This window comes from Corvus moneduloides, chromosome 4, assembly GCF_009650955.1.
Source record: "Corvus moneduloides isolate bCorMon1 chromosome 4, bCorMon1.pri, whole genome shotgun sequence".
NCBI lineage: Eukaryota > Metazoa > Chordata > Aves > Passeriformes > Corvidae > Corvus > Corvus moneduloides.
The window spans coordinates 25,660,881-25,669,138 of NC_045479.1; the positions used below are offsets into that span (position 1 = coordinate 25,660,881).

The 8,258-nt window shown below is 45.9% G+C and overlaps 1 protein-coding gene across 2 annotated transcripts in view; it reads right to left on the minus strand.

The window, feature by feature from the left end:
- TCF20 (transcription factor 20) overlaps nt 1-5,053 on the minus strand; it is a 130,104-nt gene extending 125,051 nt beyond the window's left edge. Inside the window, exon 1 of one of the 2 annotated variants that reach the window (XM_032105452.1) lies at nt 4,770-5,053. The gene's annotated coding sequence lies outside the window, so the exon portion shown is untranslated. The remainder of the gene's footprint in view (nt 1-4,769) is intronic. The other variant, XM_032105448.1, reaches the window with a different exon arrangement.
- Between the last annotated feature and the right edge of the window lie 3,205 nt (nt 5,054-8,258).

The following is an 8,258-nucleotide window of genomic DNA, read 5'->3' on the forward strand; positions in this document are numbered from 1 at the left end:
AAACAAGATGGCTGCCTTCATCACTATGTTAAAAAAATGTCTGTTTTCATTACTAACTTAACAGTTAGTTTCAGGGTGCATTTTTCTTTTCCCATTAGCTTCTACATCATCAGATGAACAAAAATAATGCTTTTCTTTTATTAAAAAAACCCAAGCCCATATTAACTCCACTGTCTTTATTTCTCTCCACCTCCTCTGCTCAATTACTAGAAGCAATTTACCGACAATAAATGTAACTTCACAGCTGCCTGTATGAAGTATTCTCTTCACTTTATAGATGAGGTTACAGGCTATACAGAAATTAATATCAGCAAGGTCTACTTCAAAGCTGGATAAGCAAGAGGAACAGATGCACTCTTAAAGAATACAGATCATGACTGTACTCTAGTAAAACCAGCAATAAAGAATTAAGAATGTTGCCAGTTGGATATAAATTCTTTGAATGTATCTGCTTAAACACAGTAACAAACAAAAGCTTGCTTTGAGGTTTTCCTTGGGTTTATTCTGTTACTATTAGGAACAACATCATGAGATTTCAGACTTACCACTCACAGACCAAACATGCTCGCTTTACTAGTAAACATTGCTCAACTGCTTACCTCATGGACTCAAAGAGGGTCTCTTCCCAGTTGGTGCATGATCACCAGGAATCTGCAGCTAGAAACTCTGTACATAATTTTAATCAATATAGATAAGCAAGCCAGGAGAGAGCCCAGTGTTTTCTGACATAGCCTCATGGGCTTTGGCAGAGCTAGGAGGAGCAAGAACCTGTATCTTTTGTTAAAACTGCCAGCCGTGACTACGAAAAAGCACTGGGAGTAGCAACACTAAAGGGGAAAAAAAAAATCCAAAGGTGCAGTTTTGTGCAGGCACTCTTCTGATGATAACTGCTCCTTAAGGCTTAATAAAAATGCACAGCCAACTTGTCTTCTTCCACACATTATCAGAGCTCAGAAATAGAACCTGAGTCTAGTTATACAACTCAGCAGGCACAGCTTCTCCTAGGAAGCAACCACCACTGGCATGCAGGTACTCCAAAGGCTGAGTCATCTCAACAGGCCCTTCAAGGGAAAATAATCCTATTAAGAATTGGTGGGTTGGCATTGAAGTCAAAAAGGAGTGTTAATTTTGGCAGTTAATTACACTGGTTCCACTCCATCCATTTTCTACCAAACCTAACACCTGTAGGTTAGTAACTTTACCACACTTCTCCATCCACCCCTTAGGTCCTTTCTTGACACCATCCCCTCTTTAGCCAGCAACCAGCCTGTCATTGCCCGTGTTTCCTTATCCCTGACTAACACAAACTAGTATTTGTACAATCACAGAGCTTGAAAAACTAATTTAGGACTTAGGCCTTCATTTTTAGCCCGTGTACAAATACCTTCACCTGAGAACAGGCTACAGCACTCCCCCCTCTCCCGAACTCTTCCTAAGGGGATGGACTGAGAAAGAAACCAGTGGCTTAGGTCGAGAATTTTATTTTTGAGACTGGTAGATCTGTTGCGGAGACTGATCCACTGATATTTTTTCTAATATAAGGGACATATAAAATGCCTAGAATTTGATATCTGCTTTTTAATTAAATTGAAATAAGTAAATCACAGCCTGTTGCCATGGAGAATGAACAGACACAGCCTCTTGACTCCAGGGCAGGATCAAGCAGGAAAGGCAGACAAGGCTGTGAAATTAAAAACACCTATTTTAAAGCAAATGGTCTTGATAATTAGCAAAAAACGTGGCATAGGGAAATAATATAACCATATGGCAGGAAGTGGTTTTCAAGGTGAACTGCAAAGCCGTTTTAAATAAACGAATAAACTGCTGGAACTGCTGGGTCACCCACAGAATCATATATGCAGGATTAAACATGATTTGAAAAATACACTGAAAAATAGCAATTAGCTCTTCTTTCACTTTGCTGCCTATAGCCTGCATCTGTGTCTGTTCTTATTTTTAAGGACTTGTTTCAAGCAATTAATGCTTGCACCTATTTGCAGTTACCAGAGAGTCATCAAATTCAGACATTTTCAAAAGCCTTGCCGTTTACCCTGAAGCTAGAACCAAGTTTATGGGACATAAAACCTTTTATCGCTTACTCAGTGCCATCACACAATCCTGGTCAGGTCATCAGACACTAAAAATCATTCCTGAATCTGTGCATCCTTGTTATGACTTCCATGACAAAGTGACTTTGGAGGGAATTTGCCCTCCACATACCATGTGCCCCATCCTGTGCTATACTTCTCAAGAAGCACAGCTCAGAGAGAGTCAAAAGGTAACTCTGGTTTATCAGTGGGAGGCTGATAGCGGATCCACGCTTGGCTGGTGGACAAGAGCCTCACACACTCCCTTCCCAGTTTGTCTGGAGCACAGGACATCAAAATATTCCACCCCTTTTAAGATACTTCTGCTCTGCTCAGATCTAAAAGGGCCGCAGCAAGGAAACTCCCTCATCACCTTTGTGATCCCAGCCAGGGCAAATCTGAGCAAGACTGTCTAACAATTTCCAGTGAGCATGTGGCCAAAGTGCATCAAATTCGTAACAGCTTAAAATACTTGAAATAAATTCTACCTGATGACTCAGTTTCAAAAATGTGCTGTACATTTTTTTGAAGGGAAGGGACAGATGAACTAACTTTTACTTCAAACATCCCATCCGCTCTAGAGAAAAAGCCAACCTTTTCTCCTATTTTGTGAAGACACAAGTTGTCAGCCACAGTCATTCAGTCTTCCACAGCAGTTAATGATCCATGTGAAACAAACTCTCAGGGTCTCAGATCAGACCCTTGTGATACAGTTAGTTGGTTACATTTAAAACCAGTCACATTCTCAACCCTCAGCAGTATAACTTGAGCTGGCTATTGACAAGTTACCTTCTGTTTTCCACCATGACCAAGAAACACCCACAAGCTGAGGAGAGTTGGGACGGAAATCTTGGGAAAAGAAAGAGTTGTGGAAAAATGCACAATTAAAATTAGTATTCTCTGTTTTCACAGTTTTGCCCAGTTTTGGAACATTTGCTGCTTTGACTGAAGTCACGCTGCTTAAGATGTTTGGCTTCCATTAAAAATAAACTCCAGGTCCAAGCCTGCATGAAGATAAGCATACTCTTGCAAATCTGGTTCACCCTGAAAGACACCAGTTCCTTAAAAATGGGGTGGGGGCAGTACATGTGGGCTACTTCACAGTCTTGGAACAGTCGAGGCTAACAGCAGTATCTGCCCAACCTCTTTGCTCACGCACCCCACTTCTTTCCAAACCCTGCAGTGAGAGGAGCTGTGAAACTCCTCAGGACGCATCAGCTGCACTGGAAAGTGCTACACACCCTTGGCTTCCTCACTGCCCACCACCTTCCCTGGCATGCCATCAGTTTCCTACTGCTTGAACCACAGTCGTGCAATACCACCCGAACACAAATGGCTTTGCCAGACACTGTTTCTGCCCTCACAGGCACCTTGCACATAGAGGGCAGCAGGTGGCTTGTTTCTCCTCACCTCATAGTTCTACTTATGTTTAATTTTGACTTAAAGAGATTTAACACAATCATAAAGGCTGGCCAAGCATCTCCCTTTGAAAGGGAACTGCGTTTTCTTCTCCATCCCACAAACCAAGATAACCATGCAGAGGAAGACTCCTTCCCAGGGACACTCCCAGTTGGACAGAGCCAGGGTTTAGGGGCGCCTCTGTTAGAACTCAAGCCAGTGGCCACTTGGCACATGAAGGAAGATGCTAACCATGCCCAGGAGAGATTATTTTCATATCACAGCATACAGTTACCAAAAATAAAAGCAAGCCAAAATAAAAACAAAAAAATCAAAACAAACCCAACAAAACAAAACAACCCCCCAACAACAACCAAGAAAACACCCACTTCAACAACAACCAAAACCAAACAAAAAAAACCCACACCGTCCCTCACACTGTTCCCTTCAGCAGCATCACACTGAACCGTACACACAATAGAGGGGCCAAGCACCCTGCCCAGGCTGTCCACAGATCCTCATTCCCATCACCCGTGTCACTTCCCTGTAAGCCCCTCCTGCACTCCCAGCAAAAATCCCCAGGACCTCCTTCACCCACCCACAAACTTCTCCTGATATCTATGCCCCCGGGACCCCTTGAAGCCCCACAAGCCGGAGAGAAGGCTTCCCAAACAAGCAGAGACTTCAGACGCCAGCCTTGCTGGGGTGATTTTTCCCCGGCTGTGTGGCTGCCGGGGCTCCCAGCGGGAGTTTCCAGCCGTAAACCTCGGCGGCTCGAGGAGCGTGTGGCACACGTGCGCGCCCGCCACTGTCAACAACTTCCAGCCACTGTCCCAGTGGGCAAGTCTCGGTGGGCGGGGGGCTGCCTACCACCGCCAGCAGTGATCTGACTTGGGAAAGGACGCTCGTAAGCAGGACAGCGCTTTAACAAAAATAAAGATCACCTTAATATTTTCTTTAACAGCCAGAAAGGTCACGACGTGGAGGTCCATAAGGGGGGAGGGGAAAGAGATGGGTGAGGGGAGGGGAAGGAGGGGGGTGGCAACGCACAAACCCCCACGGTTTTAACTGTTTGATTTCCGTAAAAAATGAAATCACATGAAGGAATTGGAGATTAACGAGACGGACAGACCCCCACGCGCGGGGGCTGCCCGAGCCCCCGCCCGCCCTTCACACGCGGGAAGGCGGCGGAGGGAGCCGGGGGAGGGGGGCTGTGGAAAACAAATAACACCCCCACCAAACGCCGCACACGCCAGGGTCACACACACCCCCGCCGCCGCTTACCTGTGCGGGCCGGCGGCCCTCAGGGTCCCATGGCAGCCCCGTCCCGCCCCGCCCCGCCCCGTCCCGCGGCGGGCACAGGAGCTCCCGAGTCTTTGTTGCGCGGAGGGGAACGGGAACGGGAGCGGGTCCTGTCAGCTCATGTGACGCGGAGGTCTCGGTCTCCGCTGCTCCTCCTTGCTGCTCTCCCCTGCCCGCCCTCCACCGGCGCTCAGCGCAGGCCCCGCAACCGGGCGCGGGTCTCAGGCCCGACTGGCTGCTGGCGGAGCGGCGGCGGCGGGGGAGGAGGAGCCGGCGGCGGGGCGGGCTCCGCGGCGGGGCCGGGCGCGGAGGAGGGCGAGGAGGGCTCTGGCAGCGGAGCGCTGCCTGCCTGGAGCGGGAGGCGGCGGGGCCGGGCGGGCGCTGCCCTGCGGGCCGTCCTGCCCCCCGCGCCAGAGCCCCCGCTCTGGGAGTGGTAACACGGAGCCCCGAGCAGGGGGTTTGTTCCCCTCCTGAGGCTGCTGGTGGTGCGCTTGGGGCCCTGCTGCACAGGCCCGGGCCTGCTGCAGCAGTCAGGAAAGTAAATAAAAACGTAATTATGTGCTTTCTAGTTGGGGCTCGCAATGAAAGAGAGGAAAACCCCTCGTTTTCTCGAGAAGAGATCTGAGAAATAGCAGTACTGCATCAGATCAGCATCCTGCCTTTGAGAGTGCTGAACAGACAAACCCTAGTAGTCGGCTACAAGAAACAAACCATGACGCTGCCCCAGAAGACTACCCCCATGACCATGATCCTGTGGTCAGGCACTTCCCAATAGCTGGGGTCTTCGTATTTAACAGGATTTTTTTTTTTAATTTATTCAGTATTTTTCGTTTTGAACCATTCGAAAATTTTGTGTCTGCTCCATCATGCAGCAAGCATCCAGTTTTCTTCTTCAGAGAGCATTTAGTCATCTCCTTTTGTCTGCCAAACTCTAAGAAGGGGGCAGAGAGTACCATCCTGCATGTCTTTAAAACCCCAATAGGCCATTTTTCTTCACAATCCAAGACTGAAAAACAACACCACCAAGCCAGGCCTTGTAGAGGAAGCACAGGTGACATTTCTACCAAAAATGCAGACAGCTCAGGAAACCTCGGATTCCCTCATCAAATACAACCACCAATTCAATGAGGAGATTCCCTGCTGTCCCAAGATTGCACCTCCACTGGAATCAGCTTCCTAGACACCACAACTGACATTAAAAGTGGCACCCCACAAGGCAGCACATACACAGGAACCTACAGACCATCAAACTTGCTCTATAAAGCGGATGCACTAAGACCAGCAGTCATTCACAACACAAGGCTGTGAGATTCAGCCAGTCCTGCAGATACTGTTACACCTGAGGGGAACACTGATGATCTGCTCTATCCACGAAAGTTACTCTTCCATAAAATAGATACAAATTTACTACAATAAAGATATGACAGCAACAAACAGCAATTTTGGAAAATAACTTTTCAAGGAATCAAGGTTTATTTGGTGTTCATCTAATGCTACCAAAATTTACAGGGACTGGCAAAGTCTCTAACCACATTAGCTTTCTGCCAATCTGTTTTTCTGCTTTTTATTTTACAGTCTCTGCTGTAGCATTCTCTCCTGCAACCACGTGCTCCTACTAGTGATAATACTCCATGCTAAAATCCACACATAAAATAATCTCTTAAACTACCGGCTCTGAAAGGGTGTGTTTCCCCCCATGTCTCTCCTCCTAACCTTCAGGCTCTCCCTTTTGCAACTCATTACAGGACGCAAATCCACAGATGCAAATGTAAGAAATAGAATCAGATATCACCAGAGCATCAAATATGAAATACGTCAGTACTGCTCCACAGACAGCATAATCAGTGCCCTTTCTCCCATAGCAAATCTGCCGAAATTCTTTGTTCCTGCACATACTTGTCCCAAATCTCTACAGTTCATCACTTCATCCAGCACATGAGATACCCCCACAGGAACCATGTGAATGAAACTAAATAATTGCTGTCTTACAACGAGCACATACAGTCAGCCAGTAAAGGACATTAGGGGAGTATTTGTCAGACAGCAACAACTTGAACACCTCAATCCTTATCCCAAAGGAGACCAAAACCTTCCCAAAAGCTAAAGCTTGGCATTAAAACTTATAATCCCTTGATACTAAAGCTATGGATTTAAGGGAGATGTTGCCTGCCTAGCCTGTTATAGCCTCCCCGCTGACCTCTCCTTTGTCACCAGCACAAACAGCCCTTTTTCGCTAGTGGTCCATCAGAGAACCAGCAGCCTGTCAGTCACCGCTGTTTACACCCTTTTCCACTTCATAGGTGCTCCTTTTTTTTTCCTCAAGTGGTCCAATTGATTAACATAATTTTAAACCAAGAGCAAGTGCATCTAACCTGTAGTTAGCTTGAATATTGCTGCTTTCTGTCAGATCTGATAAAAAGACCCTGAGCCCAATAGCTTGTTTGCTTTTTCTAGCTCTATCAGTTGATCTAATACAAGATATTACCTTTCACCACAAACCTTGCTTCCCTAGGATCTTTATACCATCACGGCTACAATACCATTTTAATGTCTTGCCTTAACTGATTCTTCCATATTCTCTTATCCATGAAGTAGAATATGATAAAATGTATTCCCTTCTGTATCAGTTCTTCCACTGTTTTCATAAACATAACATCCAAGTACCTTCTAGGACTACATTAGCTGATCTGACTACCATCTGTCATATGAAGGGTTTGGTTTTTTTATTTTTTTTGTTCTCTCCCCAGGAAGAAAATTATGCATGGAGCAAAGTTTTGATTTTGTGATGGTTTCATCCCCTTTCCTCTATTCATGTTGTTTATACCATAGAAAATGAGGACAATGACAGTTTATGTGATAGATAGACCTTATTTCCCAAGGAAGCTAATTTCAGAGCGTTGAGCCACCCATAGAAATAGACCCCCGCACAAAGCAACATTTTACTATGTTATTCCCCACCAAAGAAAAGCTAATCCATATTCTTGACATTTGGGACAGAAACTTCCTAAGGAAAGAACAGCATTTTCCTTTCTCCAGAAAAAGAGTTTCAACCTGTGATCCTCAGTGTGCGACGTTTAAACAGATTGTGGCAGATTATTAACACACAGGCCAGCGCTCTATACAGTTATAAATAGGAAAATCTGGAAACCAAAAAGAGTAACACGCCTTTTAATTGCGCCGAGGCAGATTATCATAGGACAGCTTGGAAGGGAAATGGTGGAGACAGACTATTTCATGCTAAAAAAATAGAGGGAATTTACTTATGTGTAAGGAATCACACTGCTGTTCCTCAAAGAGGAACCCTGACTGATCCCACGTGTCTACAAAGGCAGTAGGTACAACATACGAGCTACTGAAAGACAGAAACTGAGGTGAAGAGAGGAATCATCTGTGCTCAAGCACTGAAAGCAGAAATGCCAGAAGACCTCGGGGAGACAGTAGACAGCAGATTTAATATGTTTTTGCAATGTG